The sequence below is a fragment of the Medicago truncatula genome, chromosome 4, assembly GCF_003473485.1.
Source record: "Medicago truncatula cultivar Jemalong A17 chromosome 4, MtrunA17r5.0-ANR, whole genome shotgun sequence".
Taxonomy (NCBI): Eukaryota; Viridiplantae; Streptophyta; class Magnoliopsida; order Fabales; family Fabaceae; genus Medicago; species Medicago truncatula.
The window spans coordinates 30,179,113-30,197,524 of NC_053045.1; the positions used below are offsets into that span (position 1 = coordinate 30,179,113).

The 18,412-nt window shown below is 38.1% G+C and overlaps 1 long non-coding RNA gene across 5 annotated transcripts; it reads right to left on the reverse strand.

The window, feature by feature from the left end:
• Positions 1–14,916: 14,916 nt before the first annotated feature.
• LOC11412070 (uncharacterized) lies at positions 14,917–18,412 on the reverse strand. 5 transcript variants are annotated; one of them, XR_003011200.2, is made up of 7 exons: positions 18,001–18,412; positions 17,811–17,873; positions 16,865–16,923; positions 16,189–16,531; positions 15,781–15,917; positions 15,590–15,639; positions 14,917–15,175 (listed from the first exon to the last, which is right to left on the reverse strand). It is a non-coding gene; the product is annotated as an uncharacterized lncRNA (long non-coding RNA). The 5 variants fall into 5 exon arrangements; XR_005645624.1 differs by having other exon boundaries at positions 14,919–15,175; positions 18,036–18,411; XR_005645626.1 differs by lacking the exon at positions 16,865–16,923 and having other exon boundaries at positions 14,918–15,175; positions 18,001–18,411.

Consider the following 18,412-nt stretch of genomic DNA (forward strand, 5'->3'; position numbering starts at 1 on the left):
ATCATCGCTGCCCCGAACAACTTTTCGGAGATGGTCACTATGGGAACCCGTCTTGAGGAAGCAGTCAGGGATGGAATCATTGTGTTTGAGAAAGCTGAATCTTCTACGAGTGCATCGAAGAGGTATGGTAATGGACACCACAAGAAAAAAGAAACGGAAGTGGGGATGGTGTCAGCTGGAGCCGGTCAATCAATGGCTACTGTTGCTCCCATCAATGCAGCTCAAATGCCTCCGCCATACCCATATATGCCGTATTCTCAGCATCCTTTCTTCCCGCCGTTTTATCATCAGTACCCTCTGCCACCGGGTCAACCTCAAGTGCCCGTCAATGCAATTGCTCAACAGATGAAACAACAGTTGCCGGTTCAACAACAACAACAAAATCAGCAAGCTAGGCCTACTTTTCCTCCTATACCAATGTTGTATGCAGAACTTCTTCCAACTCTACTCCAGAGAGGACATTGTACGACTAGGCAAGGCAAGCCTCCACCGGACCCTTTACCTCCAAGGTTCCGCTCTGATCTTAAATGTGATTTTCATCAAGGTGCCTTAGGTCATGATGTCGAGGGGTGTTATGCTTTGAAGTATATCGTGAAGAAGCTCATTGATCAGGGAAAGCTGACTTTTGAGAATAATGTTCCACATGTCCTTGACAATCCTCTTCCAAATCATGCCGCTGTGAATATGATTGAAATGTGTGAGGAAGTTCCTAGACTTGATGTCCGCAACGTCGCAACTCCTCTGGTACCTCTACACATCAAGCTGTGCAAAGCTTCTCTGTTTAATCATGATCATGCCAAGTGTCTGGGATGTCTCCGTGATCCTTTGGGTTGCTATACTGTTCAAGACGACATCCAAAGCTTGATGAATGATAATCTTCTGACTGTCAGTGATGTTTGCGTGATTGTGCCGGTCTTTCACGATCCGCCTGTCAAGAGTGTACCTTTGAAGAAGAATGCTGAGCCTTTGGTGATAAGGTTGCCAGGACCAATTCCTTATGTTTCGGACAAAGCAGTGCCATACAAGTACAATGCTACTATGATAGAAAATGGAGTAGAGGTGCCTCTAGCCTCCTTTGCCACAGTAAGCAACATTGCCGAAGGGACTTCTGCAGCGCTAAGAAGCGGGAAAGTCCGTCCGCCGTTATTTCAGAAGAAGGTAGCTACGCCAATCGCTCCACAAGTTGAAGAAGCAACTCCAACCGTTGTTTCACCCATTGCTACAGATATGAATCAGCCAGGCAAATCTATAGAGGATTCGAATTTAGATGAGATTCTGAGAATAATAAAGAGGAGCGACTACAAGATCGTTGATCAATTGCTGCAGACTCCTTCAAAGATATCTGTATTGTCATTGCTCTTGAGCTCCGAGGCTCACAGGAATACCTTGTTGAAAGTGCTGGAGCAGGCATATGTTGACCACGAAGTTACGGTAGATCGTTTCGGTGGCATAGTGGGAAATATTACTGCTTACAACAACCTCTGGTTTAGTGAAGAAGAGTTGCCGGAAGTGGGAAAGAGTCACAATCTGGCTTTACACATCTCGGTGAATTGTAAATCAGACATGATATCAAATGTGTTGGTGGATACCGGTTCCTCTCTCAATGTAATGCCCAAGACGACTCTAGATCAGTTGAGCTACCGTGGGACCCCGTTGAGGAGAAGTACTTTCTTGGTCAAAGCTTTTGATGGATCTCGAAAGAATGTGCTGGGAGAGATAGACTTGCCGATAACCATTGGCCCTGAGAATTTCTTGGTTACTTTCCAGGTGATGGACATTAATGCATCCTACAGTTGCCTGCTGGGAAGACCATGGATACACGATGCAGGTGCGGTTACTTCCACCTTACATCAGAAGTTGAAATTTGTGAAGAATGGAAAACTCGTTACAATCCATGGTGAAGAAGCATACTTAGTCAGCCAATTGTCTTCTTTTTCTTGTATTGAAGCAGGGTCTGCTGAAGGGACTGCGTTCCAGGGTTTGACCATTGAAGGTGCAGAGTCTAAGGAAGCTGGGGCTGCTATGGCTTCATTGAAGGATGCTCAGAGAGCCATTCAAGAAGGTCAGACTGCCGGCTGGGGCAAGGTGATACAGCTCTGTGAGAACAAGCGTAAAGAAGGTCTCGGGTTCTCCCCGTCATCAAGAGCTTCCTCGGGAGTCTTCCACAGTGCTGGGTTTGTTAATGCTATCTCTGAAGAAGCCACTGGATCTGGTCTCAGGCCTGTATTTGTTACACCAGGAGGCATTGCGACAAATTGGGATGCCATTGACATTCCTTCAATCATGCATGTTTCTGAGTAATGTGTCTTGTTGCTTTAATGCTTTGTTTTCAAAATAACAATCCTCTTGCTCTGCCCAAAGCGAGAGTAATGTTTTCTGTAAGGGCATGTTTGTTTCGGCATTGCCGTTGATTAATAAAATTTTGTCGTTTCTTCCACGACTACTTTTTTTAGTGTTTTTTCCCTTGGAAACAATGGTAATGCCAGAAAAAACCAAAACGTCTGTATTTTCTTATTAATTTCAAAAATCTGCATGAAAAAAAAACCCTTTCTAAAATCATCCAATCATTATATGCAGGTTGAACCATAATAAACCCGTTGAACACAGTAATCATACGGTTCCTCCAAGTTTTGAATTCCCTGTGTATGAAGCCAAAGATGAGGAAGGTGATGACGTACCATATGAGATTACTCGGTTACTTGAGCAAGAAAAGAAAGCCATTCAGCCTCACCAAGAAGAGATTGAGCTTATCAACATAGGTACCGAGGAAAACAAGCAAGAAATCAAGATTGGTGCTACTCTAGAGGAAGGGGTTAAACAGAAGATCATCCAACTCCTCCGGGAATATCCGGATATTTTTGCATGGTCCTATGAAGATATGCCAGGTCTAGACCCTATGATTGTGGAGCATCGGATCCCTACCAAGCCTGAATGTCCTCCCGTCAGGCAGAAATTGAGAAGGACTCATCCTGATATGGCTCTCAAGATCAAGAATGAAGTTCAAAAGCAGATTGATGCGGGTTTCCTCATGACAGTTGAGTATCCCGAATGGGTTGCCAATATTGTGCCTGTGCCAAAGAAGGATGGTAAGGTCCGGATGTGTGTTGACTTCAGGGACTTGAACAAAGCCAGTCCGAAAGACAACTTTCCATTACCTCATATTGATGTGCTTGTTGATAATACTGCTCAATCTAAGGTGTTCTCCTTCATGGACGGTTTTTCCGGTTATAATCAGATCAAGATGTCTCCTGAAGACAGAGAAAAGACGTCTTTTATCACTCCATGGGGTACTTTCTGCTACAAAGTGATGCCGTTCGGCCTAATCAATGCTGGTGCTACCTACCAAAGGGGGATGACCACTCTGTTTCATGACATGATTCACAAAGAAGTTGAGGTATATGTGGATGACATGATTGTGAAGTCAGCAGATGAGGAGCAGCATGTTGAATATTTAACAAAGATGTTTGAAAGGTTGAGAAAATACAAGCTGCGATTGAATCCCAACAAATGTACATTCGGTGTCAGGTCTGGAAAGTTATTAGGCTTCATTGTCAGCCAAAAGGGCATTGAAGTCGATCCTGATAAAGTCCGGGCCATCCGAGAAATGCCGGCTCCACAGACAGAGAAGCAAGTCAGAGGTTTCTTGGGACGTTTGAATTACATCTCCCGATTCATATCTCATATGACTGCAACCTGCGGGCCGATCTTCAAGCTACTTAGAAAGAACCAGCCTGTTGTATGGAATGATGAATGCCAAGAAGCTTTTGATAGCATCAAGAATTACCTGCTGGAACCACCTATCCTTGTCCCACCCGTGGAAGGAAGGCCTTTGATTATGTATTTGGCAGTATTTGATGAATCCATGGGATGCGTGCTTGGTCAACAAGATGAAACTGGAAAGAAAGAGCACGCTATCTACTATCTAAGCAAGAAGTTCACCGATTGTGAAACTCGGTATACAATGCTTGAGAAGACTTGTTGTGCTCTAGCTTGGGCTGCCAAACGCCTGCGTCATTATTTGGTGAATCATACAACTTGGTTGATATCCAGAATGGATCCGATCAAGTATATCTTTGAGAAAGCTGCTGTTACTGGAAAGATTGCACGCTGGCAGATGCTTTTGTCTGAATATGATATTGTGTTCAAAACTCAAAAGGCAATCAAAGGTAGCATTCTCGCCGATCACCTTGCTTATCAACCTCTTGATGACTATCAACCAATTGAATTCGACTTCCCTGATGAAGAGATCATGTATTTGAAATCCAAAGACTGTGAAGAACCGTTGATTAATGAAGGTCCAGATCCCAATAGCAAGTGGGGTTTAGTCTTTGATGGTGCTGTCAATGCTTATGGTAAGGGAATTGGGGCAGTCATTGTATCCCCGCAGGGGCATCACATTCCTTTCACCGCTCGAATTCTGTTCGAATGTACCAACAACATGGCTGAGTATGAAGCATGCATCTTCGGGATCGAGGAAGCAATTGACATGAGAATCAAGCACCTCGACATCTATGGAGATTCTGCGCTCGTCATCAATCAGATAAAGGGTGAATGGGAGACACACCATGCTAATTTGATTCCTTATCGTGATTATGCGAGACGTCTTCTGACATATTTTACAAAGGTTGAGCTGCACCATATTCCTCGTGATGAGAACCAAATGGCTGATGCTCTTGCTACTCTATCTTCCATGTTTCGAGTAAACCATTGGAATGATGTGCCATTAATCAAAGTGCAACGCCTTGAAAGACCTTCGCATGTGTTTGCTATTGGGGATGTGATCGATCAGGCTGGTGAAAATGGGGTTGACTATAGACCTTGGTACTATGACATCAAGCAGTTCTTGCTGAGCCGTGAGTATCCGCCGGGTGCTTCCAAACAAGATAAGAAGACCCTGAGAAGATTGGCCGGTAGATTCCTGTTAGATGGAGATATTCTGTACAAGAGGAACTATGACATGGTATTGCTAAGATGTGTTGATGAACACGAAGCAGAGCAGTTAATGCATGATGTACATGACGGTACCTTCGGGACCCATGCTACAGGGCATACTATGTCAAGAAAGTTGCTACGGGCAGGTTACTACTGGATGGCCATGGAGCATGATTGCTACCAATACGCCAGGAAATGCCACAAATGTCAAATCTATGCTGATAAGATTCATGTGCCTCCGCACGCTCTCAACGTTATGTCATCCCCATGGCCGTTCTCAATGTGGGGTATCGACATGATTGGAAGAATTGAACCAAAGGCTTCAAATGGTCATCGTTTCATCTTAGTGGCAATTGACTACTTCACCAAGTGGGTTGAAGCAGCATCTTATACCAATGTGACCAAGCAAGTGGTAGCTAAGTTCATCAAGAACAACATCATCTGTCGATATGGTGTTCCCAGCAAGATTATTACTGACAATGGTACCAACCTGAACAACAATGTGGTGCAAGCTCTTTGTGAAGAATTCAAAATTGAGCACCATAACTCTTCTCCCTATAGACCTCAGATGAATGGTGCAGTTGAGGCCGCCAACAAGAATATCAAGAGAATTGTCCAGAAGATGGTAACCACTTACAAGGACTGGCATGAGATGTTACCCTATGCTCTGCATGGATACCGTACTACCGTGCGCAGTTCAACCGGGGCAACCCCTTTCTCTCTTGTATATGGTATGGAAGCAGTTCTTCCTTTGGAAGTGGAGATCCCATCTCTCCGTGTGATCATGGAAGCAAAGTTATCAGAGGCTGAATGGTGCCAGAGCCGGTATGATCAGTTGAATTTGATTGAGGAAAAACGTATGGATGCCATGGCTCGTGGACAGTCATATCAAGTAAGAATGAAGACTGCTTTTGATAAGAAAGTCCATCCCCGAGAATTCAAGGTAGGGGAACTTGTATTGAAAAGGAGGATAAGCCAGCAACCCGACCCAAGGGGCAAGTGGACGCCTAACTATGAAGGTCCTTATGTTGTCAAGAAGGCCTTCTCCGGTGGTGCTTTAATCCTTACACACATGGATGGTGTAGAACTTCCAAATCCAGTGAATGCCGATATAGTCAAGAAATACTTTGCCTAGAAATATGAAAAGAACAGCGTGGTAGGTCGAAAACCCGAAAGGGCGGCCTAGGCAAAAATGCGCTTCCCGGTGGATCGAAAACCCGAAAGGGCGGTCCAGGCAAAATAAGGGACAAAAAAACAAATATGAAAAGCTCGCTGAGATTGTACGCAACTCAGGCAAGAATGAGCGTCTCGATGAGCCGAAAACCCGGAAGGGCGGTTCATGCAAAAATGAGATTGAAACAAAAGGCAAGTAACTATATCTGGCTAACCACCGTCCCCCTTGGGGGGCATCTGCAGCTGTTAATGACCGTCTTCATCAAAAAGCTTCTGTACTTGTGGATTCAAAGTTCCCAGGAAATGTAATGATTGCTGTGTTCAATGTACCACCAACCAATAAAATTACCATTTTCCAAGCTTTGTGAATCCGTGGAGTCATGCCTTCGGCTGACCACCACTCTTATACATCAATTTGAGACTGCGCTTTTGTTTGAAACTCTGTTTTCTTTTTACTTTCAAAGCTATATACAAAAACATTTTCTTTCTATTTTGATAATGACAATGCTTGAAACAAACATTTTGAAAATTGAAAACCTTTTGTCTATTTTGAAAAGCAAACCCGAGCAACAGGGTACAATCAAATGAAACATGCATGAGCGAGGGTATGTGAATGTCTATTTCAATATATGCTACAAGCAGGTTCTCCTCCAGGATAGTCTGTGGTCAATGGCAAGAATGAAAAAACAGAATGAAAATGCATGAAAATGAAAAGGCTCGCTAAGTCGAAAACTCGAAAGGGCGGCTTAGGCAAAAATGAGCACCCCGCTGGATTGACAACCCGAAAGGGCAGTTCAGGCAAAAATGGGGCATTGAAAAGAACTTATTTCCCCGGTGGATCGAAAACCCGAAAGGGCGATCCAGGCAAAAATGGGATGAAAAAAATGATGAATGAAAATGAGAATATAACATGCAAAAGCATTGACCACAGATGCAATGTCTACAACATACCCAGCGCTGAAATGCCCAGCACAACGGCGTTTTCCCCGGTCGGGTCTTCCAAGATTCTATCCCCAGCAAGATGCATAGCTACCTGCCCTCAGCTATGGTTCCGACACGTCTCCCAACGACGTCATCTCCAAAGAGGATTTCCAAGAATGTGTAATATAGCACGAGCCACTACGTGCCCAATACTCTGATATCTTGTCTTCCCCGTGAAGTCGTGCCTACAAAATGCCAACAGTCATGCATTACAAGCATTCATACATGCATAATCATGCATATTACGTGCCCATGCATTTAATGAAATTGTTATATCATCCATGCATATTGCATTTCCAATGTCAACATCAGTCTCAATTCAATACTCATGTCAGGTTCTCTGTCAAAACCTTGTGAGCCAATAATATCAGTCAATTTTTATCTTTCAATTCAAATCGACGTCAAGTCAATCTCAATCTATATTTTGTCAACAAACCAATCCCCAGTGAATGTGTTTCTGTTTGGTCAAGTTACTAGTTCGCATCCAAGAACGACTTGTACCCGTTTACTTTTCAATGTTATCGGTCGAGTGCCTAGCTCAATCCAAGAGCAGCTTGTACCTGGCTATCTGTTTCTGTCGGTGGAGTAACCAGTTCGCATCCAAGAACAAGCTCGCACCTGTCTTTTTGCCTTGCTTTCAGTCGAGTAACCAGTTCGAATCCTTAAGAACAACTCGTACCTGCCAATTTTACATGTTTTCAGTCGAGTCACCAGTTCGAATCCGTAAGAACAACTCGTACTTGCCAATTTTCTTTTTTTCCCAGTCGGGTCACCAGTTCAAATCCATAAGAACAACTCGCACTTTCCAATATACCCAAGTGAGTTACCAGTTCGAATCCATAAGAACAACTCATGTTTGTCCAGTAACCTCTATCCCCTGTGAAGTGACCAGTTCGAATCCATAAGAACAACTCGCAGTTGTCTGTTTGTTTCATTCCCGGTCAAGTGGCTAGTTCGAATCCAAGAACAGCTTGTACCTGTCCAACTTGTTTCTAGTTTCCCGTTACTCTGCTATTCACTATCTTTGTCAATGTCTACCAATCCCGCAATGGATACGACATATTTTGTTAATTCCAATCCCCATGAGGTCTTGCATCCATAATCCAAATGATGCATGGCATGCATATTATTTGAATATGGGTAGGCGTATTTTTACGTCCAAACACAGTGCAAATGCTAATATTTAAGTATCTTCGTCCTGTCAAGCCAAAGACTCCGTCTCTTGACTCTCCAGACAAAGAAACTTAAATAGGGGCAGCTGTTATACCCTGTTTTTGGACCTAAAAATACTGGGCCCAATTTCATTTCAAACTTTGTCAATTATCAAATTTCAACTGCACGGTTCAATTTGTCTCTGCCTCGCAGTATTTTTAATCACAATTTTACCTATGTTTTTCTTGCATAAAACCTTTCAAAATGTCTTTACTTGTCTTATAAGTCATTCAAAAGTGTCTCTGAATCATTACATTGCTTTTTCTACAGTTTATTTCAAAATTTGCAAAAGTCATACAGAAGGGTATTTTGGTCATTTCCTGCAGTGGGACCCATTTTCATCCTTGTGACTGTCTCTGAGTCTTTTCAGATTCATTTTTAACATTTCATCAGTAAACCCTGTTTAAATTCATTTCAAATTCGCGTCTGAGTCAGTGTCAGGTCAATTTGAATCTGTTTAGGTCGTTTTTAGCCCTAGGGGCATTTTGGTCATTTCACATAAAATTTTGGCATGGGGAGGTTACTTTGAAGTACCTCATTTGGGCCATTGGTTCGTTTTAGTCCGTTTTGTCAATTTTATTTTTTGTTTCGCTTTACGTTTGGTCAAATTACCAATTTTATTTTAATTTTTAGTGTTTTTATTATTTTTGCATTTTTGTCCTCAAAGAGTTCCAAAATTGCAGTTCAGTCCACCTTTTTTTAATTTTCATTTCAGTCTTTTTTGTCAAATTGCAGTTTAGTCCTTGAAGTTTTATTTTTTGCAGAAAAGTCCAAAGTTCATTTTTCAGGTCCAGGCCGTGCCATTTCCATACAAATCCAGGTGTCACATTTTCATTGGCTCAAGTGTACACATGTCAACTATATAAGCATTGAGTCAGAATCAAAGCCATGGATTACACGCCACTTCACCAAAACAGATTCAATTTTTCTCTTTCTTGTCAGTTAGATCAAACCAAGAAAATCACAGAGAAATCACCAAGAACACAAGAACCCTAAGATTTCCAGAACCAAATTCATACACAAATTCATTGATTTTCACATCAATCCTCAGAGATTCGTGTGAATCTTCATCACCGGATTGAAGATTTCCCCTACAATTCAAAGTGCGAGCTCACATTGAAGCAAGCTCAAGCACTGATCATAGGGATTTTTCACGCAGATTCAAAAAACGTTGAAGCAAGCTCAAGCACGTAATCACAGAGAAGCAGAGAAAGAATCAGAGAAGATGAAGATGAACCGGTAAACCGATTTATTTTCGGTCCAAAAGCAAGCAAAATCATCAAAACCGTCAAGAACATTCAAGTTTTTCCCAAAGGTTTTCCTCCATTAAAGGTTTCAACCAAAACCTTAGGTAAAACTCATACTCTTTTTCAAAAGCAATATCACTGTTAAACCTAAAAATCACGCAAGCAAAACAGATCCAAAGGTTCCAGAATTCAAAGAAAACCATAACCGTAAACATCAAAATCTAGATCCGTAAGGATCAACGTTTTGAAAGCGAAAACAGGCGTCAAAAGGTAATCAAACGACGAAACGATGTAGATCTTTAAAGACCTAAATGATCTCATTCAAAAAAATCAAAAATCATTTCAAAACCGTAAAAGCTTTTTCAAGATCTACGTCGTTCCAAGCCGTTTTCAAAAAAACAAATGCCGGATTCGTGTTTAGGGTAAGAAGGCGAATCGTTTGATGTAGAAACTTTGAAGTTCTGGAAAATTAGGTCACCGGAGTGGTTTAGGCGCGCCGGAGAAGATGAAGCTTCCGGCGGACCTTCAAGGTCTCCGCCGTGGCTTCATCCTCACCGGCGGTGAGGGTTTAGAGAGAGATGAGAGAAGAGAGAAGAGTTAGAGAGAGAAAGGTGTGTGACAAATGAAAAAACCGGCGCGTTAGGGTTTTATATAGGGCGCTAGACCGGACCGGTTCAAGACCGGTCCAATCCCCTGCGTTGTGAGCCCTTAGATCTAGGGTTTGGGACCTTGGATCAATCCAACGGTCCCTGAGTATCCCTGTGAGATCCGTTTCCTCTGGTTTTGGGCTGGGCCTTCTGTTGTACGTTTTTTTGCTTCTTTTGCTGCTTGCACCATTTTCTTTGCTATTTGCACCTGTGGCCTGCTCATTCTTGTTTACAAAATTTCTAAAAAAATCCTAGTTGTTTCTTGGTACATTTTTGGCATTTTTATGGTGTTTTCCTGCATGTAAAAAATATCAAAATGGCATGAACAAATTTCCATGTGTTTTTACACTTTTGGTATACTTTTTGCTATGTTTTTGTTCTTGATACTTTGATATGTGTTATGAATAAATGATACCATATCTTATGATGAATATGCCTCGGACATGTGCTTTTTTTTGCTGTTTTGAATATGATTTTATGGATTTCTTGTTTTACAAGCAACAAATGTTTGTTTTAGAGAATAAAGTGTCAAATTTCTCTATGAATTTGGTGTGATACCTTGCTTGCATATGTTTCCATTAATTTCATGTCATGGCTCGAAACCAAATTTCTTGCAAAATTGCCATGATGTGATGATTATGGGTTGCAAGCACCTTTAGGTATCACATCAAAGTTTTTAGGTTCATTGCCACTTTATTACCTTTTCTTTGCCATTTTTATGCATTTCCTTTTGATTACTTCCTACTATTGTGTGCTTTATGATTACTAACCATTTCATCTCATGTGCCATACCTTTCATAGCATTCCACCACTCTCTCCACTTTCTTTAGCTTAGCATTTATTTTATTTTTTTTACAAGTTTTAATTCATTTGGTAATGTAATTTGTTATCATTGGTTTGTAGCTTGGCAAAGGGGCCATAGAATGTATTTAGGAAATGTTGTAATATGGACTATGGACACTATGGCGCACCGACACGCACACACTCACCTTAGATGTATGCATAGGATTGTATGGTTAGACAAGCGTTTAGGTTTTAAACACTTAGAGAAAATCCATCCTTTTTCCAAAAAAAAAACAATTGAACTTCACTTCAAAAATTTTCATAATAAATATGAAGTCAACACTTCATTTTTTTCCTTTCTTTTTTTTCTTAAGAAAAATTCAATCCATCTTAATCATTTAGACTTCCTTTCTAATCACTAATCAAACCTCGCTTTTTTTGCTAAATCTAATGCTCATGAAGCCTCCCAATCTCCTTCTTCAAAACTTTTTTTTCAAAACTTAAAATCAAACAATTAAAACAAAAACAAGTCTTTTTAGCAAGAACTACGCCGGTTTTGATCCCGTAAAACGGTACGTAGGCAATGAGTCAAAACTCATCCAAGCCGAAATAAAAATCAAGTCTTACAACTTCTCTCCCCCCATTCTTAACTAAATAAACCTCCCATTTTCAAAAGTAAGTAAAAATAAGCGTGAATATAGACTTAGGAAAACGGCTCCTATAGAGGACTATAGTTACTCCGGGTGCCTAACACCTTCCCGTAGTAAAACCGACCCCCGAATCTAGAACTCTTTAAGGGTTTTTCTCCTTTTACCCTTCCCAAGAAAAAAGAGAGATATCAACGGTCAAAAGGTTCAAGTCCAATTAATGGCTTGGCACCCAAAAACCATGATAACACATATACATATACGTTTCATAGGCTAATTCCAACAAATACCAAAATTCATTCATCTAAGTTAAATGAATTTCGCTGTTTTTCAAAGAATTCAAGTTTTCAAAGCAAAACCAAGTCAAAGTTCATGATTCCCATCCAAAACATTTTCATAAATCATAACAATACTATACAATCCTAGTCATACCCTTTTTCCTTGAGAAAACGAATTTTCGAAAATTTCATGTTCTTGAACCATTTTCAAAAAGTTTATGGTACGATTCACAAAACCAAGTTCAATCTAACTCAATTGATGTTTCCAAAAGGTTTAGAAGGCTCAAATGCATTTAATTACATCAAAATAATCAGTTTTGATGGTCCAGATCGATCCCCTAAAGCCTGGAACACCCAAAACAAGGGGTGCTGTCACTGAACAACTCGCTTCAAGCGAGTTTTCTCCATAACAGTTCCCCTGTTCTGCCTATTCCATTACGCAAATATGCCATCTTTCACTCCAAACCCCCAATTTTCATCCCTTTGACCCCAAATTCGACCCCAAAACTTATACACTTGATTACAGACATAAAAATGCATTTAAATCAACAACAAATATCAGATTATAACACCAATTCATCTCAAAATCATCATCTAGTTCATTTTCACCAAAAACCACTATTTTCTCATTTTTCATTCAAACTTCAAAAACAACCACACCAATCCAAATCCCATCAACACACGAACATAAACAAACATTAATGAAGTGAATTCAAACATGTTTCAACAACAATCCCACATCAATTCATGATTTATACGCAAATAATCAAAATTCATCAAAACAACTCAACAACAACAACTATGAAGTTTAAGCTCTTAAACACAACAATTTCATTAAGTTTATCATACCCACAATTTCACATGAAATAGGAGCACAAATTTTATCATTCAAAACCACAAAAAGCCACAATTATCACAAAAGCACTTAAACCCATAAGTGAAATTAAGAGATTATAGCTTAATTAGTGAAAAGAGACTACCCCCCTTACATCTAGTTCTTCAAGATTCCAATTCCTAACTTCAATTTAGTTCCTAGCTACCAATCTCAAGCTTTCTCTCTCTAGCTCTTCCTTTCTCCTCTAGATCCACTTTCTCTCTCTATCTCTATCTCAAAATGTTTTGTAAAAATGAGTGAATGAAGATAATGACCTAATTTTCTCACAAGACTAGTGTTTATATAGTCACTACTCAAATGAGCTCAATCTCTAGTTGTCTTAATGGGCTCAATATTCTTACCAACTAATTACCAAGTTACTACACACTTAAACCGTCAAAATAACGAATAGTTACCGTCTCTAAAGTAATTACCATAACTCACTAGTAACTTAGTAAAAATAATTATTCCCACTTAAAGTACTAAAAATAACTCTCGTAACCAAATGACATAATTCACCCTTGCTCGCCAAATGCCCAAATACCCATGAGTTTAAAATGACTAAAATACTCTTCTTAAGTCAAAATCCACTAATCTTAAATAAAATACACACAAAGATAAATAATCATATACAAGCACATATAAGCACACATAATAAATAAATAAAATAATTCTAACGAAAAACGAACCGTTATACTAAGGGTGTGGAGAATATGTTCAATAAGTGAAGGTGAAACAAAAGAGTGACACATCAACATATTGAGCAAAATGATTGGGAAAAAAACTGTAACTTCGTGTGCGCATTTTAATTAAAGATCATGTCAATTTTTTTAATTAATTTATATATTAAAGAAGCTTTCGACCGTAGTGATTATATGAATCAAACGGTTTACATATTGTAGTAGAATTGCGTAGATAATTTGTAGCTGAGAATCCGCACGCATGTTTACTATGTCTTTGTCATATCTCATTTTTATTCAACTCTATGTCTGATACCGTCCAGATTAAGTCTCAATTTTTTATTTTTTGAAGTAAAGTCTCAATTTTTTATTTTTAGGCTTAGTATGATATAGAAATATACCTAATTGAATGAAAGTGAAAGAACGAAGGTTCTAATTCTAATACCTCGTCTGTTCCAGAAAATCAATCATTCCTCAAAATGATTATCTCTCTTTTCTTTACTTTTCCGTTATTATTTTTAATTATAAATTGGTGATTGGAAATGGAATGACCAATTTCAAAATCTAAATGATATTTTAAGAAATTCTAAAATCATTTCATTATATTGAAAATTTTAAAAAACTGCTCTTAATAATGAAACTAGATTTATAGATTCTCTTTTGCAACTAAAAGATCCAATAAAATCTCAACCACGCATTTTTTTTCTTTTTTGAATCAGCAAATTTTATTAAAAATCAGATCCCTGCTCAAGACGAACAGAGACCGATGAAATAGAAAATATAAATGAAAAGCGCCATATATAGGCGGAACACCATAAAAAACCCCTACAACATCACCACTTAAAACAAACCCCCTCACTAAACCCCCACGGAAAAAACAAAATCCATAACCACCCATTGCCACTACTCAACCCAAAATAACCCCTTTTAAATGAAACACTCCAGTCGCATCCCCTAAGCTGAGTCACTATTCTAAAGATCAATCAACTTCCACCACCTCACAACCTCCGGACCACCGAAAGAACACCATAAAAGCCCATAACTAAACTTGAGCCAAAGAACTGACTCCCAATCACTACTAGAAAAATTGAATACAGTGACGGGCAAAATCCGTCTCTAAATCAATGAATTTCCGTCACTAAACAGATCAGAGACGGAATTAGAGACGGTTCAAGGTCTGTCGTTGATTCCTCGGTCTCTAAGCTATTTAGAGACGGATTGTATATTCCGTCTCTAATGGCCACGGAAGAAATCCGTCTCTATCCACTATAATCCGTCGCTACCATCTAAAAATTGAAGAAATAACATCCGTCTCTTAACACAAATAATTCCGTCTCTGTAGAGACGGACCAAATTCCATCTCTAATAAAAATATATTTTAAAAAAAATAATAATTTTAGCTTAAAACTAATTTTCATGTTGGTAATTTGGCACCTATATAATAATATATAGGTGTAAGCCTGCATATAAAATTTATAAACTTTATTTGCTTAAGTTTAGATAATAATCTAATAGAATTTAAATTAACATCATACAATACGTTGTTTATTTACACCATCTTAATTAAACTTAATAGTTCACATTCTAGATATCGTATAGACCATAGTAGCTGTACAAACAATATTTCCAGCAAAGCTGTTAAAGTAATTTCAGTGAGTCAAGACCTTTGCAATCTCACCAATAGTTGCAACAATACCAAAAGGAATGTCATTTTCAATACCCTGCCAAAAGCAAATTCAAGAAAACAAACAAACAACGATGAACATAATTGTCTAGAGATATTCTTTGGCATATACAGTTGGACTGTTCTAGTAGTGTAACAACAACAACAACACATACATAAGCTATATGTCCAGAGATATACACTAGCAAGTAATAAACTACTTGGCAACTATAAAGGCTAAAGTTGTAGAATCAAAATGTGACAAAACAGGATCCTTTATTGGATATCTTTTTTTTTTTTTTTTGAGGGATTAAAGGATATCTTAGTCATCTTATATTCTTAAGTTCAACTAATTTATTCAAACAAGATTTCTACTCTTGAACCATTAAGTCATACCATAACAATTGATGAAACTAACGAGCAGTTAATGTTAAAGTTGAACTAAAACAAAATATAGTTTTAACTTTCTGACCTCATCAATAATCATAGACTTGGTCTTCTCAATTCTATTATCACTCCAACCTACATGGAATCAAATTTCCCATGTAAAAAATTAGCCACAACGATGAGAGAAGTGGGTTTGTGTAATTTAATAATAAACATTGCCCTTAAACACAAGTCCTACAATAATAAACACAATGAGCCGAAAGCCACGAAAATTACCCTCTCTGAACGATACACCAGAAACACAGAGTTGTGCCAGGCACCACCAGAACGTAATTGCGCACCAGAAAAAATAGCAGCGGACCTATTATACAGCCAAACAAACAGGCAACACGCACTCACATCACTTCTGAAACCTGCAACCAGACAATAGATGCACAACAATGAAACAACAAGAGAAAACAGCCACCCACCAAAAAGTAGAAAAAGAATAAAAGAAACAAGAATGTGGCTAGATAGTCAATGGTTTTGACTCATGTCCTAACATTTAAATAAATGTATGAAAAAGATCACTAGAAGAAGAAACTGATCAGAATGACTTTTTAGCATATATATTAATTGTAATAAAAAAAGCATTTTGATAAAAATTTCAACTAATGAAGAAGAAATTAGAGTAAGACTCCTAACATTTTACCACTCATAGGAGATCCAATAGCTTTGAATAGAGACATTGTTGTCATAGCAACACCATTAGAAAAGTGCAGCTCCATCGTACAAATTCTGATTCTTTGGTAAACATAATTCATCTCAGTTATAACCTTTTGTTCTCCATTCTGTCGCTCTCTCTAGAATGAATTCATGAATGTTTTCTTATGCATTAATCTTAGATGGAAAAAGAATAAGAAACCTTACATTTATATTTGTCTTTGAGTGCGTTAAGGCACTCTTTCAAATGGGACCCCACTCTTGTCTATTATTACATTCAAAACAGCCAATCCTACAACGCCAAAAGGAATGCCATTTCCAATACCTGCAAAACAATAGCAAGCAACGAGATAAATTATTTGTTGCCATGGAAAAAGACATTAAATTAATAAACTACATTCAAGACAAGAAGTGCAAGCATGGAAAGAACAAAATAAGTTAGGATACACCTAAAACTTAGATAATCATAAACCACACTAACAGAGAACAAGATAAACACAACAATTAAAAAATATATAACTAAAGACATGTCATTTCAAATTCAATACAATATAGACATATAGAAAACAGGGACCAAAGTTGCACATGTAATTGTAACTACAATATCACATTAAAGTAGCAATGGAATATTATTATATTTAGAAATTCTCTAACTTACAAGTGCTAAGTGCCAGAAAGCTAACACTGCTTAAGAATTTGAAGAGTTAGATTGACAACCTGCAACAAGATGCCCCAAGTGTAAAAATTATAGTGAGCTCTAGTCACTCTTGTTTAATTACTTGTCGAAGCTGAAAACTTTAGAGTATAGAAATTTAAAATAATTAATGAATAAGCCTTTACTATAGACTAAGTAAACTGCAAATATTTCACAAGTTTAGCCCTTCTCTTAAATATTCTTGTTGTGAGGATTTCAGGACCAGTTTAGATTTTCTTCAAATTATATGGTAAATAAAGCATACATCAATACAATGATAAGAACATTAAACTAGAATAACTAGTTGGAACCCAGAGTCTCTTATACAAAGTATTATAATGAATTACCATGTATAGAAGTCCACTTCTAAGCTATCAGTTTAACTTATTTTTTATGTCAACATGAAAATATCACTAGTGCTTGACTATGAAGTTGGACTAAAAATATGCAAATTTGTGGACACAACCTTCAATTACATGAGAAAGGTTTAATTCAACACCTCACATGAAAAATATATATACATACTTTTACATAAAGTGGCTCTTAGCTATCTTCTAGTATATAAGAAAAGTTTAATTCAAGAACCTCATATGTTAATTTTAGTTAGTATCCCAACTGACTGCACTGAACTTTATTACTTGCAGTATTTGTTTAATTACTCACTCGGAACAATTTATTTCTATTATCGAATCACATGTTAAACAAAAGATAACTATTTTCTGCTTTGCTATGATGTTCTTAGCTACTTAAAGATACTAAAATGTGTATATACAAATTATCTTCTCTATGACTAAAATAAATGGAAGCATCAGAAAACAGATTCAAAGAATATAAAAATAAAAACCAACACCCAAAGTATAAATTAACCATACAAATTTCATAAAATAAATTTATGGAAAATAGAACATACAACATTAGCCATCTCTCTTCTGCCAATTCCTTTCCCTCTTCTGCTGCTACTAATGGACGAATCCTAATTTAAATTGATGTAATAAGCCAAAAAAAGAAGCAAAACATGAGATTGGAATGAAATTGAGAATTTGGGTTTTGAAAATTTGGGTATTTTCACATTTAGAAGCAATTATAGGTTAAATACTTACCCAAAATGTGATAAAGAACAGTGTTGCGGTCTAACCTGATGGAGACAACAACTCATGGCTGAAACTTTGAGAAACCAATCATTTATGCATGTGTATGTTTCAGAGGAAAGAAGAATCGAAAGAGAGAAGAAGAAGAGTTTTAGATCTAAGGAGAGAAATTTTTAGACTTAGATTTGGGGTAAAAGAGGGAGGAAGGGTCGAAACAAAAGAGGGTTCAAAAGTTTGATTTGGGGAACATGAAAGAAAGGGAAATCATGTGTTTTGTTTTCTTCTTTAATTTGAGGTTTTTGTGAAAATGAGATTGGGGGGAAATTTTGGAACCAAGTGAAATATGTGAAATCTGATTTTGGAGCCTTGTGGATCTTGGAAAGAGATAACCCTTCATATGAATCGTATCTGTCTCTAGTATCCG